Source organism: Lonchura striata, chromosome 5 (assembly GCF_046129695.1).
Source record: "Lonchura striata isolate bLonStr1 chromosome 5, bLonStr1.mat, whole genome shotgun sequence".
In the NCBI taxonomy this organism is placed as follows: Eukaryota; Metazoa; Chordata; class Aves; order Passeriformes; family Estrildidae; genus Lonchura; species Lonchura striata.
Genome location: NC_134607.1, coordinates 19,648,329 through 19,671,770, shown reverse-complemented (window position 1 = coordinate 19,671,770; position 23,442 = coordinate 19,648,329). Strand labels below are relative to the sequence as shown.

General features: G+C 42.0%; 1 long non-coding RNA gene across 1 annotated transcript; it reads right to left on the bottom strand.

The window, feature by feature from the left end:
* Positions 1 to 589: 589 nt before the first annotated feature.
* On the bottom strand, positions 590 to 23,161 carry LOC110473818 (uncharacterized). Its single transcript, XR_002465973.2, has 3 exons — positions 23,098 to 23,161; positions 20,819 to 21,055; positions 590 to 635 (listed from the first exon to the last, which is right to left on the bottom strand). It is a non-coding gene; the product is annotated as an uncharacterized LOC110473818 (long non-coding RNA).
* Between the last annotated feature and the right edge of the window lie 281 nt (positions 23,162 to 23,442).

The following is a 23,442-nucleotide window of genomic DNA, read 5'->3' as shown; positions in this document are numbered from 1 at the left end:
TAAAATTTTTTTGCATGTGCAATTTAAGCTGCTTTGATGCATAATCCTGACCCAAGAAATTTTCAAATACACTGTTTCATCTGATTTGAACGCAAAACATTTTTGTTGATTTTACCCAGTAATTAGCAAACATGATTTTCATTCTGTAATGTGTAAATCTTCACAGATTCTGGAATTGGGCCCCCAATTTAAATTAAGCAGCAACAAGTAAAGATAAGCATTGAATGAATAAGACTATCCTAAACTGGAATTATTTGTCCAGGTTGCTGAAATCTGTGGCCTTAAAAGTTGGCCGTATGGTCTGTATTTTCCCCAAACTGTGAAATTAAATTCCTTTTATGGATCCATCATGATAATATGGAGTCATTAGATACATCATCCTACACTTGTCAGCCAGCCTTTCCTGTTCATCAGGACTGTAAAGCATATTAAGCAGACAATAATAGTACCCTTCAGGATGATTAGGTTGTCACATTTTCCAGTTGAATAATGTACTGTGCTCCTGAATCCCACAAACAGCAGAGGGTTTCTTTGAAACCCAGGTCCTCTGTGTTCCGCTTGCATAAGGTGGTGCCAGGGATGTTTCTTTCTCCTCTGCCATCGAGTTTTCTTCTCCAATTCTTCCAATATAATACCTACAAAAGCAGAGATGCCAGATCTTCAGACAGCCATGCTTCATCTTGGAGTGCCAGTTCCTGGAAAGAGGCTGAAATGTTCTGGCAAGCTGCAGAGTCACAACACCGAGTGAAAAGAAAGTTGTTCAAACAACATTTAATGGACTTAATCCCCACTTCCTGCACTTTCAGGATAACAACCAACTTTCAAAGGCAGTGCAAACTGATATACAATTCCTAGGAACAGTTTGACAAAGTTAAAACATCAGACTGAAACTGGTGGGAAATAAAAGTCTCTCAGGAGACTAGAAAGGTGAAAGACAAACTTCTTTTGTGATTGTTTCAATCCACCCAGTAACCTTCAGCCCGGCCATGGCCAGGCATGAAAAACACAGCTGTCCCAGAGCAGTTCCTGACCTCAGCAGCCCCATTTCCTTGCAATGTATGCCAAGGCTTGGACGGCTCTGGAACTTTTTTGGTGCCTTGCAGGGAAAATTGCATCTGTGTCCTGCGGATGTTTAACTTATGTGGGGACAAATTAATATCCAGCTGTTTGCTGTTTAGAGTCAACAGGTATTTCAGGGGTCGATCTCAGGTTTATCATTCTTATGTTTACCTGTGGATGGCAGCCTGGTCAGAGAGAGAGAAACAACAATTGTTTCTCATAGCGGCTTGTGAGACCTTTTAGGGAGTTGTAGAAACTACGATAACTTGTTAGTATAAACATCTTGCAGGTGGTTTTTTTTCTATTCTGTTTTTCTTCTTTCTCTGCTTCTCTCAAAGCTTCTCCCAGGAAATCCTGGGAAAGGATCTCTCTATGAAGAGAGCTGTGGCCACATTTACCTATTCTGGTAGCTGTTCCTTTTATTTGGTTGCACCTCTACAAGAAAAACCCCACAACTCAAACCCAACTGAGATGTGCTCCCTGTAGCTTCTCTGGACACTCTCTCCTAAATTGGTGGGTGGATCACAAGGTGTCACTGACTTCAGGCCTCCTCCTGCTGTGCAGAAGTACCATGGCTGTGATGCAAAGTCATATTTTGTTTTAAATGGGTCAGTTTTGTGCATGCCAAGTCATATGTCATGCAGTGCCATTATCATCTGAGCCACTTTGTTTCCCCCCTGTATCAGGTCTGCTTTACACTCTTTTTTGTGGCATTAAGAAAGCATGAGGACATTAGCATCACATAACTCCATGTTGTACCTTTCTGGCTGCCTTGACAGAAACACAAACATGTAGATGTGCCTAGTTTGGATCCCATTTGTAGACCTGGAGACTTAGCACAAGACGTTCTGCTGTTTGTGACCATAACAGTGCCATGTAAATCTTCTGAACTGCCACCAAGAATTCCAGCTGTTCTACTACCATCGGGATAGGTGTGAGTGCAAAAAATTAGTTTTTGGGTTTCTTCCCCTGTTGTCAGCTGTGCTTATTGTGCCAATGCTCCTCTTCTGGGCTGGGGCATCTCCCTCCTGAATCACTGCTGACAGCTCCTAACAACACAAGTGGTGGCCCTGCAGCCACTTTTCCCATCCACACTTACTGTTGGTAAGATTCCCACTGAAAATGCCAACAAAGCAAATTATATGCTATTGTGCAATCATGCTATAATCATTTCTGTAGAAAATTTGCCTTTAATAAGTTCATTGCAAGAAATTATCTTCTCTTTTGTGTTTAGCATCATGAACCTTCAAGACAGCATTTTAAAGAAAGCATAGCAGTCACTGAGCTCCTATTTCTGTGTTTACTTGTCAAGCAATTTACATTAAGCTGCAGGTATAATTAGATTTTTTGGATAAACACTAAGCAAACTTGGAGTGTTTTAAAAACATAATAGGGCACCCTGCAGTGGTTCTCTTTTTTAATACTTTATTCAGAAAAGATATTCTGGAATGCCACAGGTTCTCCTGTCTGACAAGGTTTAGTAGCTGGTATTCCTAGATCCTTTCTCAGCCTTGTTTGCTGGCAAGCAGCTGCCCTCAGGGGTCAATAAGAAGGTTCATCTAGCAAAGGATGTTAGGGTGTGCTGCCAGATAGCTTGGCAAAATTGTCACTTTTTAACTGTCTAATCAAAGCAAAGCAACCAGCCTTGGTTTATTCAGGTCGGGAGGAAGATTAATGAGGTGGAGCTCACAGTAGAGGTGCGAATACCAAGGCAGGGCTTGACACTGGTGTTTCCAGGTGTGTGTGGATAGCACAGTGCAGCCCCAAGCCCCATTAAGCTGGTACTCCTGGAGCTCTGGGCCTGTCCCTTCAGAGTAAACCTCAGGTATGGATCTGGTGTCTGGGATCCTGGCAAAGATCTATCCCTGCTCAGGTTGTTACAGATCATTTTTGTAATGCTGACTCTAGAACTGTCTCCTTGTGACTCTTGTGTACTTTTCCAGGCTTCTAGATGAGAGTCAGAATATATCTGTCCTCTCATCCCTGACACATGTCCCTCCTTCTGGTAAAGCCCAGTCCTGAAAAACAGTAGGTGCACAGAAAATCCATCCCTTGGGACTTTGTGCAGCCTGCTGTTCCTGCCCAGGTACACACAGTGGGAGTTCAGCAGAGTGGAGACCTCATTTGCTTATGGAACTCATAAGATGGAAATCAGTCTTAACAGGTTTTCTCCTTATTCAACAGAGACATTTTATTTGTGCTACCAAAAAAAACCTGCTTCTCTCTATCGGCCAGAGAGGGAACATGATGTGCCCTCATTTTGGCTGACTACTAACACCAGCTAGAAAGAAGTGTTTTCTTCCTTTGGTGGGCTGCAAAGAAGCTGTAACAAAGCCCTCTGAGCTGGCACCCCAGGAGCTGTTAGCTACTGCTTTGGTCTGGCAGCAACACTGGTTGGAGCTGTGTGCCCTCTCTGGTAGTGTGACAGCACAAACTCCTCAGTTTTAGAGGCTTGTAAGGAGACACTGGCAGCTTCTTTCACCAGAAAAAAAACAAGGGGAAGTAAAAGGGAGAAGCTGTGTTTATGCATCAGACCTTTCCTCTTTCACACCTCCAAAGTGAACAGTTGGATGTTGCTTATTTTTGGAACAAACAACATTCAGTAAACACCATCTGCTTCTGAAAAAATGAGCAACACTTGCTAAAATGGAAACAACGATATGCATTAAAATACCTCTCAAAGAATAACAGACCCCATAAAAATATAATAAAGGCTGAGGTTTTGTTCAGTGCCAAGAGTGTTGATAGAAGTTTTTGCATTGTCTAAAATAGAACTATACCTAACAGAATCCTAAAATAAACCAGAAAAGTTACTTTCTTTTTCTTTTTTTTCTGTGTGAAGTCCAAATCAGAAATTTAGCAACTGCTTATAAATCTGTTTCCACAATGAGGCATGTGGGGTGCCATACAGAATTTACAAGTTAGAGTGCGTAATTACTTCTATGATGTCAGGAGCCCTTTTTTGCCTTGCAAAGAACTAAAAGCAGTTCAATTTGATGGGCAAATTCCAAGTTGTCCTCTCAGATATCACTTGCTCAACATTGTCTTTCTGGCAGTTGTGAAAGACAGTGGATGTCCTGTCCTCATCCTTGCCCTAGTGAAAAATATCACTAAATGAAGATCCTTGGAGCAGCTTCCTCACTTCATGCTGGGAGGGTGCCCTGTTGCTCTTTTGCTTCTCAGAGCATGTCTCATGCAATGGTCACTCAGTATCACAAAGAGAGACTCTAACAATTATGTAGTTATGAGAATTGCTCTGCTGAGCATGGAATGGCTTGTCTCTGGTCCCCTCTTAAGTGGGCTGCAGAGAGGGTCTTGGACAGTTTTTCTGTGACATTGACATCAATATCATATTAAGGTTATGTGGGCTGCTCATTTCTGAGATCAGCCTCTGTGAGCGTATCATCACCTGAAGTATCACCCACATAAAATACCCTTAATGTGCCTCAGACAGTTCCAGGCCTCATGAAGGTTCTGATTTTGCAAGACCTTGACAAATTTGTTGTCTCTTGATATTGTACCTCATCCATACAGAGAAAAATTCATGAGCCTCCTTTTGGGAACAGGAGGCAACCCGGGCCATGAACTCCTAAAAATCTCAGTAAAGGGGTTAATAAAACCAGTATTGTGTTCATGGAAAACTGCTCAAGCTGTGGACCAATGTGGGTGGAACTGTGTTGGCCATGGTGTAGGTACTTTAGCTAGCTTGGGGAAATTTAGATGGAAGAAGTCCTGTTGAGTAGATGTGTTGAATAATGCAATAAGGAAGAGACACCATCCTTGTAGCCCTGCCTTCTAGGCTGTCTGACAGGACATTAAGGGATAGTGCTTCAGTCTGTTCAGTACATTTTAGCTAAATGATCCTAATTACTCTGGATCAGCAGCAAAGCTGCTTAATAATATATCATCCTCCTGGTCAATTGATCCTCTGTGGTCTTTAGAGACACTTTTTTCTTCTGCATTATTGACAAAGATGTTAAATAAGAGTGGACAAAAATACAACTCAATAGATGTTGTTCATTTGTAATGACATTTTTAGACCTGTCAGCCAGTTTTTAACCCACTCAATAGGTAGTATGATAGTTTGGTGTTATTCTGGTGTTTTAATAAAAGTTTCATGTGATACTAAGAGAAATACGCAGTAGAAGTTCCCAGTCTATTGCCTATATCAACCAAACCAGCAATCTTATCTAGAAAACAAATCAAGTTATTTTGACAAGATGTATTTTCATAAACCTGTGTTGACTGGCATTAATTATATTTCCCTCCTTCCATTCTTTATTAATCAAATACCTTATCAGCTGCTGCGCTGTTTTGCCTGGGTTTGATGTCAAGCTGACAGGTCTATAATTACCTGGGTCGTGCCATTTACCCTTTTTAAACAGTGGCACAATATTAGCTCTCCTCCCATCTCTGGTGCTTCCTCAGTGTTTGACAAATTAGGAGCCAAAGAACTGCTTCAGTTTCTGTTAAAACTCTTGGAAATAATTTTCCAGGTTGGCTGATGTCTCACTATTGTGCTTGCTTTTTAATACCTCTATAACAGCTGTTGCAGTGGAGGGCATGTCATCATCACCCTCTGACTTGGTTTACATCAGTAAATTAAATAAAAGCTCAGTATACCAATTAGGTGGGTTTTCCTAATTACACCAAAGGGCTATATATTGAGCATGTCTGCTTTTTCCTTATTGCTGTTAGTGGAATTTGTGTCCCTTCTTCTTAAAATCAGTAGTGTAAAGCCATTGTTAGGAGCTTTTGTTTCTGATATGGTTTAAGTCTTCTGATATGGGAATTTACCTCAAAGCACTTTATGAGCTTCAGGTGAACAGACTTCCAAAGAATGGAACGGAACGGAACGGAACGGAACAGAACAGAACAGAACAGAATAGAATAGAATAGAATAGAATAGAATAGAATAGAATAGAATAGAATAGAATAGAATAGAATAGAATAGAAATGGTTTGAGTTGGGTTGGAAGGGACCTTAAACATCATCTAGTTCCACACCCATGCCATAGACAGGGGTGTTGCCTGCTAGATGAGGTTAGACAAAGCCCCATTTGATCTAGCCTTGAACTAGGGCAGGAACATCTACAGCTTCTCTGGCCAACCTATTCCAATACTTCACCACTTCCAAGGAAAGAAATTAATCCTGACATCTTACCTAAACCTCCCCTCTTTTAGTTTAGAGTATTTTCCCCTTGTCCTACCACTGTTTGCCCATGTAAAATGTTTCTTAGAATTTTTTAAATAAGAGTCCTTGAAATCCTGGAAGTACTGAAATTATCCACAATTTGACTAGGGTTCTCAGCCTCATGGAGTCAGCAAGTTTCCAGAGTCCTCCCCAGCACACCTGGATGTTGCTGCCATGCCCAATGTAGTATTGTGGGATTCACACAGAAGAGCCAGAGCAGTCAGCCCGTGCTGGTTTCATTGTGCCTCCTTTCCTGGGCGCAGAACAGTGGTAGTGGGGGTAGTTGGTGTACTGTACTGCTTCCTAGCTGACCCAAGAACCAAACTGGTCTTTCCATGCAGTGTCTGCAGGATTCCCATTAGAAATATATTTATGACCTTAAAAAAAAAAAGAAAGAAAGAAAGAAAGAAAAAGGCAGGGGCGGGCAGTAATAAGGTGGAAGAAACTCAGAGATTAAAAAGGGGGCAAAAGAATTATTTCCTTGTCTCAATGGTATGGGTAGCAGGTGTGGGAAAACATGGCATGCATCTCTTCTCACATTCCTCCTGCTTTGTTGAGGAATATTCAATTTTGCTGCATTTAAACATTAAAGATGTCTATTGGGAAAAGCAAGGAGAAGATAATGCTTTTTTAGACAAGTTCTTACTGTAGATTTCCATTTCATGCTAGACTGCATAGAAGAAAGCAACCTGTGTGCATGAAAGGCTGGTGTGAGGGGTGGGCAGGGTGCTGGTGTTGGGAAGGGGAAGCAATGCTCAGTATGTAATCAGATAAAGCGAGCTGTTTGGCATTAGTGTGTTAGCTTTGTCCAAGCTGCCAGCATCTCCAAAGGGCCAAAGCACACTCTTCATTTGTCACCCCAGCGCACCTTTTGTGTGAATAATTTCCCATTGGTATTACCCAGAGCTTGGAGTCGATAGCTGGACTAGCCTCTTTGCTTGTACTATTATTTCCAGCAAGCTTCATACATCTGCAGTAAATCCAGGAGGATTTGCAAGTGGGCTGAGGAAGTATGAGTGACAGAATGAGCTGATAAGGCCTGAGTCCCACAGAAACAAAAGGCTTCCCATTTTGTCCTGACAAGACAGGCGCTGCCTTAGAATTTATTTGATTTGATCAAGATTTTGCCAGCTGACCCCAAAAGTTCATGCAAGTGAAGAATTAAACCTCCAATCTCTCTCACTCACTAGTAAACCTTCACATCAGTGCCAAAGATGAGAGTATCTGTTGTGAATTTTGTTGCCTGTTGTTTTTTATAAAGCAGGATCACTGAGGCTTTTTCTGCTGATGCATTTTTGATGGTAAGAAACTGAAAAGTGTCTAATGACCCACAGCTCTGTGGACAGAGCATCTTGAAATAAACCTTTGTTGCATAGCCAGGCATCAAGCTACAGCACTATTGAACTTTAATACACTCTGAAAGGGTAAGACCCAATGAGGTAAAACATAGTAACTTTCTGTAAATCCTTCTTGAACTTGTGCCTAACCAGGGAAGCATGACATAGAATGCCTGCCTGATGTTATAAAGCCATTTTCAAAATCAGTAGAAATCTTCAGGAGGGTGTAGAAAGGTACAGGTCTACTTCTACTTTGATAGAAGTAAAGACAAATTATAAAAGGAAAGCATGACCAGACATGGCAGCTGGGCTAGCAAAGGAAAAATTAGTGCTAAAAAATTAAAGCAGTCTAAAATAATGGGGTCTTGAGAGAAATGCAATTCTTCATATCATTGTTTGAGCTACACATATGGCAATGTGCAAGTTTTATCAAGGTGCTGTGAAATAGATTGTCCTGCCCATCTTTGGAGCATGTGAGAGGAGAACACACCTTCTTCAGTTTCATCAGGATTTACTGAGAGTCTTCTCTTACTTGCAATCTTTATTGAAGAGATTGTACTTATATATTTATTGCCCAGGGAGGCTGAGTTTGGTGATATGCAGTTGATTTTTTCCCTTCTTGGCCTTTCCTCTTTCATGGCAGAGCTTTGGGAATGGTGGACTGGCTGTCCCGTGCTGTTACAATGGCATCCACACCCTTATTTGCAAAGACTGAGTAACATTTGTGTAACCTAGCAAGAGGTATCCAGAATATTAGGATTTCTGTGTTTATGTGTATGTGTGAGAGAAAGAAGGAGCGGGGAGAAGAGTGGAGAAACTAGTTTCAGATCAAAGTCTGAATCTTAAATTTATAAGGTATATTTCTTTTTAAGGGGGAATAAATGAGTTATTTACAATGCCTCATGGATTCCACACCTGGAAGTTACAGGACTGCTTGTTGGGGATGCCTGTAAAATGAGATGCCCTTTGGACCCCCTTAACCCAGAAAAGAGGTCTCCTCTTTCATATGAAAGTGTTGCTGTGTGCCTTAATTTATTTTTACTTGTTTAACATGGGAGTACAAACTTTACAGACTCTTGAACTTATTCTGTGCTTTTATCTGCCAGTAGTGGTGTGTTAAATCTATCTCTGCCCATAGTTCATGGCAAATATTGAAAGCCTGTAAAAGTGTTGGACAGCCCCACTTAGAAAACATTTTTGATTTAATATATTGTCATATTTTCTTTGCAATAGGGTACAAAAAAGGATTTATTTTGGTTAAAAACATGAAATTTTGAAGTCATTCACATGCAGGTAAGAAAGGAATCCCTTTGCATTTACAATATATTGGTGGTCTTTAAAAGGGGCTTATTTTTGGAAAGAGACGCGTGTGCCTGTGCATAAACTTTTGACGTTTAGTTTATATCTTTTACACAATATTAGTCTGATCCCTGGTTTCATGTGAAATGGTTGGCTCTGAAAAGCAAGTGTGTTGATTCAGAATTATTGCCAGGAGCCTGAAAGTTTGTGTTCCTAGCCCTGATGTTTTAATGGTCAAACCCCAATATAAGTTAGTTTTCTACTCCAGCAAAGTTTCTTCATCTTCTTGTAAGAAGTATATTGTTTTTAGAATTTAATTGAGCCCCTGGTTATTCTTTCCCTTGTAGTTTCCTTTCTATGTGTCTATAAACATCTATGATTGCCCAGTCAACAGCATTACTTAATTGGCTGAAGATCCTAATCCAGCTTTCCTGAAAGGAAAAGCATCCTGGACACAGTTGCCAATTATTCCATTATCTCTGTTGACAGCTTGGTGTAGTTTGATGTCCTTCAAGGCTCTGACACAGATATCCCATGGGAGACCATTGTCTCCAGTTAAAGCACAGTGCTGAAGAGCAGTGATTTCTGTGTCTGCTACCACTGTGTTCACTGGCTTTGGAAATGTTACTTAATCTTCTGGTTTCCCTGTCTGTAAAATGGGAAAAAATGTGTTTTTTAGGGAAGGTTAAGAGGGTTCATCTTTTGATGTTCATAAAATGTTACAAGTTCTTTATAGTTTAAAGAACAGACAACAAATGTAATTAAAAAGTAAATGGAAGTCATGGAGCTGGGTAGGAATAGAGGTTGGTACTGATTTCATGATATGGCTACCTCAGTTTTTCTTTTGCTTTGAAATGTTTTGAAATGACAAGTCTAAAGTTTCCTGTATAGTTTTACTCTCTTTCTTGCATTATGATGTGCCCTTAAAGCATGTAATACTGTAGTATTTTCCATAATTTCCTGGCCTTTAAGTACTTGACTTTTCAATTTTAATATTCCTTTAATATGACAAGCTTGCTGCAAGTATGAGAGTTCCAGTTTACAAAAGCAGAGTAAGCCACTTTCCTTTCCTCAGGAACGGGGTGTGCTGCCAAAGCTGACATGGCCCATGAGCTCTGCACAGCCACAAGATCCCCAGGCGAGTGTCCCCCATGCCTGGGTGCTCCCCTGAGCATGTCTGGAACCCTCCTGTATTTCCCTGGCCTTTTCCTCCACTACCCTTGCTCACACCCATTGCTGGGTTCTCTTCTCTGCAAACTTCCAACTCTTTTCATGGATCGTGCCCTGTGCACCCTGTGAAGCACACAGGAGTTCAGGGAGCAGATATACGGGCACAACTGTGTGCATGGAGTAAATGCTGCACATGGTGGTCAGCTTGGAAACAAAGACCAAACACTAATTTTCCTGTTCTTTGCACTAGTAAAAAAGCATGTTTTTCTCTCAAGTGCCTTTTTGAGGTGTGGTCTTAGAAATATCGAACTAAAAAGTGTTCTATTACCAGTTACTTTTTTCTTGAAGGGATTAAATTCTAGTTTTGCAAACCTCTTCGAAATATTTTGTTAGAATTATTTCTCGTTTCAATGAAAACAACCTTTTTAATTCTCAACATTGGATGAAAGTACATTATTCTACCTGTACCCAAGGAACTTATAGCGTTGCTACTGTGTCTCTGCAAAGCTGGAATAGTTACCTGCTTGGGAGTCAATTCTTGGGCTTGTCTTGTGCAGGGGCAGGAGCTGGACTCGATGTTCCTGTGGATCCCTTTCAATTCAGGATGTTCTGTGGTTCTATGACTTCACATTTGGTACAGGACGACTAACTAGCCCAGCCTGAAGGGTGCCTGCTTTCTCTATCCCATAAATCTCACCTGTTCATGCTGCTGTTTCAATACAGACATGCTCAGATGGATTTATTTAGAGTTTGGCAGCTGGTTTTTCTTAGGATTTCCTCCTGTGTGCAAACTGTGTGGCTACAGAGTAAAGCCTGAGCATGACTTTGCATGCAGTCGCTCTGGGCTCCCCCCCGGTAAAGGCAGAGTTCCATGGTGGGAGGGCAGAAGAATGTTCCTGCTGTAAAGTGCCGAGCAGCAGCAGGAAAAATATGGCAGACCCAAACGTGGGTCTGGACAAGCCCAAAGACTTCTAGCAGCCTTTTAGGGTATATACTATGAGAGGTACAATGCACATGGGGCCCAGCTCCCCCTGACCTCAGCCTCTGTGACTCCTACTGGGGGCACTGCAAGCAAGCTTATATTGAAAGCTATGGAGCTGTTTTTAAAAGGTTCTTTACAGCAGAGAATAATTAATTAAACAGGTGGTTCCATGAGCGGTGCTACTAATGATGGCTGCTTTCCAGGATTTCTCTCTCGTGTGGATTTCCAGGCTGTAACAAAGGTTGAGCTCATGCTGAGGTCTTTCCCTCAATGAGGGAATTAATAGGGCCTCCCTCCCTCCCTCCACTCTGCTGCCTATTTTCATGAAACTTGTAGGTACTTAATTCCTGTCAACCCTCTACACCTCTGTCTCACTCGGTCAAAATTGATCAACGATTTTAAAACTTCCTGGGGATGGGGAGAATAAACAAAGAGAGAGAAACAGATGCACAAGGAACATGGCTGGAGAAAATCCGTTTCCTAAAGTCGAAATTATTGCCCAAGATTAGAATGGAAAACTGCTCTTTGTTTGCATCTTTGGCCATACTGGAGGAAAAGAATAAGTAAGAGGAAATCAATGGTGCTGGTAGGCTGTCCATGCAGTTTTGGTGTCCATGTCTTAAAAAGATGCCAGTCTTTTTAGGGGGGACAAAAATCACTGAAAAACCTTTTAAGGAATGGTAAAAATGTTTGACAGAAATACTTAATGTAATTTCCTCTGAGCATAATCTTTACTACAGCATGTAAGTAATTTTACAGGGAGGATATAATATATAAAGGGTTCTTTAATCTTGCAAAAACCAATTTTGTTGAGATTTAAAACAAGCTCAAGTGTCATGTAAGCCAAACACTGGTTTTAGAAATAATGAACTGACATCCACATGGGATTCTCCATATTCTGCCAGCTTCAGATGAAAACAGGAAAGTCTTCCTCAGATCTGTGCTTTGGCTAGGTACAAATAATTGGATCAGTTAGACAGGAATATATTATATCATTTGACCTTTGTGATTCACCAAAGCCGAGGAGATGGTTTAAGAGCCTAATCTGACCTTAAAAGATACTTATTTAAGTATTGAAATTTTCTTTCCTGATCCTCCATTTCTGGGAGAGACATGACCTTCCATCTTTCACTTCCTGAAATTGTTAATTACTTCCTGAATTTGGTTAATCGCTCAGTTGCAAGGGAAGCCGCAACTTTATGAAATACTTGTGTGAGAAGAAACGTTAAGGTTTTATTGCAAGGAAAATGACAGCTTTTCTTTTATCGCTGTTTTCCAGAATCACCAGAGGGCGCCAAAGCAGATCTTCCCAGTTGGAACACCTAGATCTCCCAGGCCCGTGTCGGTGTGAAAACAAAAAAAAAGGGCAACTTCTGAAATTTTTTGGTGGTGAAAACAGGTATTAGGTCCTGGGGAAATGCTCAATACTAAGCACAGTACAAATCTCTTCTGGAACCTATGCCATTAGTGCATTGGCTGTCTTTGACTTAAATCTTTCTTAAATACTGACAGTAAGATAGACCTGTGCAAAACCAGTTTGGCCAGAAATTCGTTTTCTCAGTCCTTTCAGCATCATAGTTAAGCTTGGAATTAGAAAGAACACCATGTGATAACAACAATCTTGGAGCATCTGTCAATTTGTGCTTGAAATAGAAATCTCTGCTGCTGTTTTGACATAGAAAGCCAAGACATTTTTGTTGTTTTTATCACATAGATTTGGTTCATCTGGAGTATATAGGATAAGAAACAATGGCATTCAGGCATCTTTATTTGTCCTTTTGTACCCTTTAGGACATAGCAATGAACAATGAACATTCTCTCCCAATAGGAACCTTCCTTGCATATGCCCCAAAACAGAACCTGAAGACAAATGTACACTTTTAAAAGGAAACAAGAGATTTATGTTGTAAGCTTGTTTAGATACCAGCCAGAATACCACATTGCTACCACATTGTGAATCACTCCTTCTCTCTTTACAGTAAAATAATTTTACTGATAATGATAATGCTAATAATTCACATTTTTTTCTGACACAATTTTGCAAATTACTATCTCTGTGTTCCAGTTCTCATTCTAAATGAACAAGAATTTGGAAGAGCTGAGACCCAAGACTTTTTCCCCATCAGGTCCTGAATTTCCTGGTGATTTCCCTTGATGTGAAAATAGGGTTTCTTTCCAATAAACGTGATGATGAGGTGATAGAAATAGCTGTCTTGAGACACAGAGTAAGAGATTGTAAAAGAACTAATAATAAGCAATAGGAGGAGTTTGAATGCAGAGGGGATATAGTTGGTACCATCCACAGGACTCACGAGCTTAGCCTGTGTTTGTGGCATAACCCGACTTTCCCCTCCAATTTTCTCATCCTACTCCCAGCAGTTTCTCATGCTGTGTTAGGTATGAGGCAGCAAGGCCAGCTTCATACTCTGTCTTCTTGGATGGCATGCCTGGAAACAAGCAAAAAACCTTGAGGATAGGGAATCCCATGTGGTGTTTTTTGATGATGTCCTACTTGATCTCAGTAAAAGAGAGAAGTAGGAAAAGGTTTGTCTTTTCTGGGATATGGGTGCTTAATACTGAAAGACAAAAGGTTTTTTTTGTATACCCGTCTCTTCCTGGGACTGGAACAAACCAAAGGAATTTAATTTCTAGTGGCATCTTTGGGAAAACCTATGGAGGATGCTGCTCTGCAGATTTTGAGTCTGAAGAGGTTCTTTTCTTTAACATTTAAAACAAATAAGCCCTCGCCACACTCCCAGACTACTGCCTGACCAGGATGAAACTCTTATGCTTTATACATGTTAAACATCTCCTATTCACGGCTAAATTTGACTTTGTGCCCTGGGCCAGGTGAAAAGACATTTCCAAATAAGAAAGAGAAGGGGAAAAAAAGAGAAAACCCACAACAAAAACAACCAAAACACAAGAAGCAAACCATAAAGTGAAATTTCTGCAAGACGAGGTGTCTGTGGCCAGTGTTGTTGTACATCTAAAAAAATAGTTTCTCTATGGCAATTCACAGAAATTCTTAAGGAAAAGTGAGGAAAGGAGTTCTTTTATGGGCTATTTTATCCTTTTTTTGTCTGCTCTTGCAGTCGACTTTTTGGCAAAATACTGCATCTTCAGCCAGGAGAAGTTGGCGATGCACAAAAGGGCTTTTGAAGCAGTAAGTGTAAATTCAGACTTCTTTTCTTTTCCTTTCTTCCTTTTTTTTTTCCCCCTCTCCCTCTCCTCCTGTGTCTGTAGACAGCTAAGCAGAAATAATAAGCACCATTGCTTGCAGTACACGTCCCATGAATTACGCTGACATCAAATGTAACTTTAGAATGGAGGCACGCTTTATTCTTTTCGACGAACTGTTCCCCTATCCATTCTTTATTTACATGTCGTGAGCCTAAGCGCTGCACAGCCAGTCAGAACACACACACAAGAGGGGGGAGAAAAAAGGAGGCCATTAAACAAATTAAAAGGGATGGGGATGACTAATACAGTACTCTTGGAATCTGCAATTTGATTAGTCTGAGTTTAATACACAAAAGCAGCGCCGAAGCAGGAGGGGAGTCGAAGTGCTCTTTAATAACCTTCTACAATTAAATTATGGTGATGAATTTAACTATTCTGTGCTTCTAAAGGGGTCTTATTATCTGATTGACTCTGAAAGAAAGTCAGTATTTAACCAGGGTTCTTGAGTCCAGCTATTGGAAGTCATACAGTAGTTTTATGCATTAACAACTATTTTTTTTTGTTGTTGCATGCCTCTTCCCATTTGAATTCATCTGTGATTTGAGAAAGATGGCTCTAAGGGTTATTCCCCTTGCTTTTGATAGGAATGTATTCTGGCCCTCTTACTGTACTGCCCAGAGAGTTAACATGAAAACTGTGTAGTTGGATTTGTCTCCTGTTCTGTATTTTTGCTTGCAATTTTTAATTTTCACTTATTATTTTAGACTACTTCCCTCTGCTGCTCTTCTCTCTTGTCTAGCAATGCATCATTCAAATGTAGACTCTGTGTAAATCAGGCAGGGATCTTTGAAACAGACTTTTGCCATTAAATGGCAGGAATATCATTCCACAGTTTATCCTGACTTGTGATTTTCTCTCTGTCCTTTTCCTTCTATGCTTTTTCATATGCTGAAGGTGAAGATGTTGCATGTAAAAAATATTTAAATAGAAAGGGGAATTGAATGCATTCCTTAAAATGGTATATTTCTTTTTTTCTAGTAAGTATGTCTCTTGCAGCTCTTTGATCTTTGACAGAAAGAAAGAAAGGGACAGAGACTTCATGATTAGCCTGATGGCAAAATCAGAGAGCTGATTTTATTCAAAGTAGAGGGATATGATGGATGCAGAATCTAAATTTTCCAGCTTTTACTTTGATGGCCAAAATGCTGGAGCTACTTTGCAAATTTTGATCTGAATATTTGGAGAGGATCTAGGCTGAGGGGATAAAAAGAGAGAATTATGCAGAGTACTGACTATTCAGCTAGGGCCTTATTCCGATACTTATTTTCATGCTAAGTTGTATCTTTCTCTGCCAGTAGTTTCACTGAAAAAAAAAAAAAAAAAAAAAGAAAGAAAAAAAAGATACTATTTCTGGTGCTAAAATGCTGTGCTATTTGAATGAGGGTGCTATATCCAGCACTCATTTTGTTCATGCCCTGAGTGCCTGAGCAGGGCTCGGTGCCTCTGCTCCATCCATTGCAGCTGATGGCTCTGGAATGGCCCCTGGGGCGGCTGAAGGGCAGCACTGCCCCACTGCCTGCACAACCCCGAATGTGGGGCTGGGCTTCTGGGCTTTCATGCAGCCCTTGTGCAGCTGCTGGCTCTGCTGAATGAGGCCAGAGTGGAATTCAGAGCTCTGCTGCTGCACAGAGGAGGGAAGGAGCTCTCCCCCTCTCGCCCCATGCTCTCCACAGTGTCCCCTGCTCCCTGGCAGGTGAGAAACAGGGGGTCCAAGGGGCTGCTTGCCCTCCTTTTGTGGCATTTTTCAGGCTGTTATACAAAAAACATAGGAGAACAAAGTATGGTGGTTCACAGCTATGGCATAGCTTGCCATGGGTAGCAAAGGAGCAGCTCATGCTGAGGAGAACGCTGCTTAAGCCAGCAGTGAGAGAAAAGTGCAGGCTGCATCTCTGGTAGCCCAGTGCTGGGTGTCCTGAAATATCTTAAGAGGGGCTTGAAAATTGCTCTAATTTATGTTAGCTACCCCCAGGAAATGTGAAAGCTTCTTAAGGTGGTCACTGCAGCAAAGGAGAGACAAGGTTGAATCTCTTCCTGACAGAACTGCCCACACATCCTGGGGAGAGGACACGGGTGCCTGTGCTGTGCTGCTGGCAGGACAATTCCCTGCATCCCCTGTGCCAAGGGAGCCTGTGCACCCTGAGGCTGCTCAGGTCCCACAGGACACTGCAGGTCTCAGCATGGTGAGCCTGTGTGCCCAGGTGCCCCCTCCTTTCTCTGCTCTTAGCTCTTGAGATGCTAAATGTTTTGTTCTGGGACACGCTTCTGGACACTGATGATCTCTACACCTCTGTTAATATGGATGGAGTTGTGGACAGCTTATGTGCATTTAGAGGCTCTACATTTTTTAGGCATATTTTTTGCTCAAAATAAATCTTTACCTCTGTGGAGAGTCAATTAAGACCAAGTATTTTAGACCAAGGGCACTGGAGAAAAATGGTATGAATGTTTTGATATTGCAGTTTCTAGTTCTGTCTTAACAGTAAAATCCTTCTTCTTGCTTATTAAATCATGGCAGAAAATTCCTTGTGAGCCAATGATGACAGGCAAACGTAATGTCAGTTTTTAACAAGATGCCAGGCAGAGGTTTAAGAGATCTGATTTTTATCAGAAGCTTTTATAGTACTTGAGTAGTAAAAAAATACATTGTGAGTAACATTCATGGCTCACGTATGGTAAAAAGGGCAGCACACTGCATGAAACCTGGGGATGCTGGGCTGAGGAGTGCTTCCTTTTAAGAAGATTGTGCTCCCAAATTAACTTGTTCCTATGCTAAGCATAGCAGAAACAGTGCTGCTGCTAAGCAGAACAATTACTTTCCCTTTGTAGTCTGCCTGCTGGTTTGTTCAGGCCTGCTTTGTGCTCAGCCTTGGCTGGGTCTGGGACGGTGGTTCAGTAACTGTGAAGCTCTGTGCTTAGATCCCAGCCAAATCAGTGACACACAAAATCAGGGCAGGCAGTGAATCCCCAATGTGCCAGGTTTAGGAAATCAGCGCTCTGCATAGATGAGCCAATATCCTGTATTTATTTTGCTGTTTTCTGTACCCATTTCTCTTGCATCTGGGTATTTAATACATATTTCCAACCAGCAACACACCAGCCTTAAATTAAATTCCCTGCTATGAATATCAAAAAACAGGCCCTTCCATCTCTGCGCTGTTCCAGCTTGCAGCAGCCACCAAGTACAAGACCACATTCCCCCCAAGCCTCCTCCCTCTCTCCTCCCTCCCTCCCTCAAAGCAATTTTAAACTGCTTGACTGAATGCAGTATTTGAATGAGGATTTCATATATGGGCTTAGGCTTTCTCTCTAGCTCACTGTGAGAGAGCAGTGCAGAGAAAAGAGTCCATTGCAGTGAGCACACCGACTGTAATTAACTTCGGTATTCACCAGGTAAAACACCAAGGAGTTAATCAGGCACAGCTAAAATAAGCATGGCAGTACTAATATTAAAAAAAAATTAATTGTTTAAAGCAAGGGGGAATTTACCAAGAAGATAAATGGGGACTTCTATCTCCTTCCCCTCAGCTGTAGTAGAATCACAATGCCAGGAATATGCAGTGTAGAGAAGGAAGCAGGGAAATGGGGCACAAAAGTTGTAGTGAAAAGTGAGAAAAAAGTTTGGCTTCCTCAGGTATCCCCTGTTCCCCAGCCTGCTGCCAGCCCCAGGGATGTGCTGAGCATTGCTGTGTTCCTTGCACAAAAAAGAACTTGGATCTGGCTCTTGCTCTCCCTGTCATATCATCTCTTCTGTGAGCTGCTCAAGCTCCATCTAAAACCTGTCATTCCTGCTCCCTCTGCACTGATTAGCAGGCCTTTCATTAGCAGGCTGCTTTGGTGTAAGAAATCTGCGTCTAATTTCCAAAAGACATTTGTTTTCATGCTAACACTGCCAGCTTTTTTAGCTTGTTCCTTTTTCCGCCTGCTTACCTTAGAGACATTTAGTGAGGCAGTTGTGCTGCAGCTCAGCTGTGCTATTGCCAGGCTGACCAAAGCAGCCCTGTCAGTCTCCCCTGTGCTCCTCTCATCGCCCTGAACCTGCTCCAGGCTGACTTTCTCTTCCTGCATCTGGGCACAGCAAGGGCAGGAGAGCTGGGGATCAGGGTTGAGGCAGGGCAGCAGGATGGGCAGGGCAGTGGGCTCCTGGCCCCACAGCACCGAAGAGAGGAGAGCAGGGCACATCCACTGGCAGTCACCAGGGTCAAATGCAGCCCAATGGCTCTAGACACATCCACAGCAACGAGGAAGGTCTGAGGTCAAGCCAAGAAGTCAGACCATAGGTCAGGGTCAACAATGTCTCTCATGTGGGGTCCAAGGGCAAGTGTGGGAGATCAAACACAGCCGCTGAGCTCCGGCTCGAGGCCCCAGTGAGGCTCCATGCTGTCCAGTCAGCCAGGCTGGCCAGCAGTGCCACGTCAGGGCTGGCCCTGCAGCTCAGCCCCAGGAGCAGCAGAGCCTTCTGGGGTGATCAGAGAGGGCTCTCTGGCAGTATGGGAGGGTGAAAGTAGACCTCCAGCCACCAGCACAAAAAAAAAGTCTTTCCACTGCTACTTACTGGTAATTCACTACTGGAAATCTTCTCAACAGACCTTACATCACATTTCTCATATCTGCATCATAATTCTAGCTCAAATTTCTCTCTTGCTTGCCCTATCTCACATGAACTTCAATTCCTCTGTCAGTTGTCACATCTCTATCTAACAGCAGAAAATCCTGTTCTTAATCCTGAATTATGAGCCTTTGGACATTGACCTGAACTTTGCCCCTCCAGTCCTCTCTAGCTTCCAATTCTATGAGAGACTCTGATTCTTCTCTTTTTAAAACTTTTTTTCTAATTGAGCAACTGCTTCTCCTGCTAGGTATTTGCTCACCTGAGTTTAGTGCTTCTGGTCAGGAAAAGGAATGTTTTTTTCATCCTGTGAATATTACTGAATTTGACAAATCTGTGACTTACTATGACACATGGGTCCTTCTTCTGTTTCTCTCTATTTCATTCAATGCCCTTCTTTTGTCTTGTTCACTCAACCTATCATTTTAAATATGGATAGTTATAGTTATAATTGTAGGAGTCACTTTCAATTTAGAATATTGAGTCTGGAATTGCATTTAGATTTCTAGTTGTGTAATTTGGGCTGAGTTTTTCAGAATGTGTGCTCATTAGTGAGAGTTCTCTCTCTTACATCACAGTGGGGACACTTTATCAGGTTGTGCTTTGCAAAATGAAGGTGTTTTGGCCCTGCTGCAGCAGTAACGCCATTTTAAGATTTGCAAAACAATCACAAATTCTTATAAGAAAAGTTTTCCTTTCCAGAAACAAGGTTGGTCCTAAACTTTCAGTTGTTGATGGCATGGATCATTGCTATGGAGATTTTAATCTGGCAGGTTGGAAGTGTTAAATCCAATGTAATTCTTAAGGTGTGAATATTTGCTTCCATGTTTATGATCCTTTGAAAACTTTGGGTGAGATGAAGTCAGACAATGAAATTTTTTTCAGGTAAGGTGCCACTATAGATCTGCTGGAACTTTCTGTTTATTGGGAGCTCATGCAAGTAGTAGAAATACTTGGCTTCTTAGGATAAATTTTTGTGCAACCTGACAAAATTAATGTTGCTGTGTATCACATAAATTGTGAAAGATGTGTATTTGTGTGTGTGTCTAAAAGAGACAGAAGTTGTATACATGAAAAAACCAGCAGCACATCAACACTTTACCTTCCCCTGCCCCCCCAGCAGTACCAGCCCAGAATTCACCAGACTGCTGGAATAGAAGGCTCCATTTCAAGATGTTTAAAAGTTAGGAGTTGGCAAGTTGATCCTAGTGGTGTCCTAAGTCCACTTTACCCTCTTTCCACAATCTTTTGCAGAAAAACCAGTATTTTCCAAGACAGTGAAAGGTGGTTTAGTGAGTGGATAGGAGGAAGGGACTATGTTTTCTGGTCTCTCAGTTACATCAGTTTCCACATTGATAACTGGGCTTGCTCAAGCACACTTCCAAACAACCAGAGCTTTGTGGCAGAGTGTAACAAAAGCCTTAGTCCTTAATGTGCTGCCAGGCTCAGGCCATCTGTGTGCAAATGACCCTGTGGTGCTGCCAGTGTCAGTGAGACCTGTGTCAACCTGTGGTCTGAGGGCTGTTTGCACAAATTTGTCTAGCTGCAGAGGGCATTTCTGGAGTTTGCTTCTCTTTCAAAGCATCTAAGAGGAATGTCCTTGTGTTAATGGTGAAAGCTCCCCTCTTCTTTGGAGCCCTGCCTTGTTCACTGCATGTCTGGCAGGTACATGTAAAGCAGGCAATGTCCCATGGGTGCACTGAGTGGACCCCCAGGCACTGGTGTAGGGTACTCCTGCTTTGCTTGCCTTTAGTTATGCTCTCCTTTTTAAAACTTTCTGGAATAGAGGGTCACCTATGCCATGCATCAGAGCTGTACATCAGACTGGCTGTGTAATGTGCTTTCTGCTGTTGCTTAACTCTTATTACAAATTAATTCATCAGTGGAAGACAGGGATATAAATGTTTAGTGAGAAAGTGAGATCATTACCTGTGAGTAATTAGGGCATCTTTTCCTTTCTGCAGCTGTACCTTCTGTGTTGAGAGTTTGTGAAATGCACTGGTATTAGCCATCATAATATTTATTGACTTGAACAGAAAGAGATATTGGCTGTATGCAGGTTCTCAAGGGAGTGGATGAGGGATGTGATGTGGTGGGATGTGACAGCTTCTTCGTTGTTGATTTTCTGTACTGAGCTGCAAGTGAAAACTGCTGCCTGGAAAGATGCTGAATGGAAACAGAGATCAATAGACCAGTTAGCCTGCAAATACTCCCTAAGATACAAATTCCCAATTTGTTTGATGGCAGAACAGTTATTTGCTACTTGCAGTATGACATGGCTTCCTCCCCCCCCTCCCCACCCCCCCCAATATATTACATTGTTCTGCACCCAAATTAAAGTGAGCTTTAGTAGTCAGAGAAACTCTTCAAAGCAGGAAGTCAACTTCATGACATTTACCTCATGGTCACCGTTAAAACTGAAAATAGACTCTTAGCATATGTAAGTAAAATGGAATGGGAGTGACTTTATACGGGATTTTGAAAATCCTTTCCATGTCCTGATAATCTCATTTTCATGTGTGAAGAGTCCCATGTTGCTGGAGATGGGTATCCCTGCTCAATCCTCCTGCAAATCACTGCTCCCCAGAGATTCTCCCCTGATGCCTTGACACATCTGTACTCTGACATGCCTGATGCCACTTCTGTTTGTACAAAACAAATGAAAAAAGCTCCCTGTTGCTGAGCTACCAACCTCTGCAAGATAAACTTTAACCAAAGGTTGCAACCTGCTACCTAGCAAAGCTCTGGTTTTGAAACTCCATCACCTCAACAGTTTCTTCCAACTCCCTGTGAACATTTCCCCCTGAAAATATCTGTCACTGCCTGAACAAGACTGTTCACCCCACTGGCAAGGCCACAAGGCTGCTTTGGGGCTGCCTGTTGACAGTGGGCTGCAGAGCAGGCAGCATGGAGTGCTGATGGTGCACAGTGGTCACCTCCCTCCCTCCTGCCTCTCTTCTTGCTGCCTTTCACTCCCCTTGGAGGGGAGGCACAAAAGGAAACTCCACTTTTCAAGACTGTTCCGTTTGCATCAGGCCGAAATGTGTTTTCAACTGAACAATCACTTTCTGTGCCGACAGTGACAGCTCAATTGGTCCAAGGAGGGGGGTGAGAGGGGTGCTAAGGTTTTCTTTCACTTCTTGTAGTGTTAGACCATGTCAAATGAGACTGTTGAAACAACACCCGGTTTGTTTGTCTTGTGGCCTGGTCTGGGGTGTGAAATATTAGGACAGCAGCAAAGTGTTTGCATCTCTCCACAGCTGGAGAACACCTCCCACACAGCTTCTGCCCCCTTCATCACTCAGTGGAAGGGGACCTAAAGAACATCTTTCTCTTGAAAAAAGCTCCCGTCGTGCCAGGTTTTTGGTCTTGGAACTCTGTCTTGAGCATCTGAATGGATCAAAGGCATACTTAAAGAGCTTGGCTAAGCTCTCACCCTTACTTGGGATATAAAGTTGATTGAAGTAGGATGTTCAAGTTTCAGGTTATGCCTGATGCTACATTTTCACTTGATTCTTTTTTCTATGTGTCATTTCTATATTTGCTATTCATATGTGCTATTTCTTCATTACCATCTTGATGGACCTGCAAGTATAAACCAGTGTAGCCGGTGAATTTGAGGGCAGGGGAGGGAATCCCAGCTTTGTGGTTATAAGAAGTATGGAATGCCTCCGTATTTACTCACTTTCCCCATAAAACACCAACAATTCTTTTTTTGCCCAATGTATGCATTACAGCTTCCGTTTTTATACCCTTTTCCTAGAAATTATGTTCCTGGGTTGTAACCAAGACTTACTTTAGCATGGAGTAGGTATTGTTTGGGTTTTTCAAGTTGCCATTGCCAATTAGTTTTGGAGGTTTGAGGCATCATCAGAGGCTGATAAAAGTCTCTATGAGCTCAGTCCTCCCACTATTTATGTTCTTCTCCAGAAAAGTCTTCCTGTCTATCACTACAATGAGAAAGAATTTATTTCACTTCTGCTCTAACTCCTGGAGACAGTAAACAGAAGATATAAGACAAACTTTTAAGAGAGCTCACAATCCTACACCCTGTCCTATATGGACTGTTGCATCTGAAGAGGGAATGTTTTAAAATGTTTTTAATAATCTTTTGAGGAACATATATTTTCAGTAGGCCAGTCTGACAAAACTGGTAAAACTTCAAGTGTAATAAGAGAACTATATGACCAGTGATCACATTTACTTACCTTAATCCATGTAAACCTCAAAGGAGATGTGTAAGGATCCATGGTCTAGAGGGAGCCAAGCCAGGTGGGTGTGAAGCAAAGCAGGCCCAGACACTCAGGTGCTCTGTGGAGGATGATGTGTGTGATTCAGCAGCAGCACTGCCCTGACTGTGGATAAATTGTTCCCAAACCCATGCTAGTTGTTGTAGACTGTGGGGCACTGAAACACGTGGGTATTGCTGTTCAGGGCTCCATCAGCTGTGGAATCTCTGCACTGGCCTCCAGTTTATGAAGCAGATGTGACCATCATTTCCCATGTGGTTTGGATCTTTCAAATCTTGTAAATGTGTAGTAGTAAGGACTTTT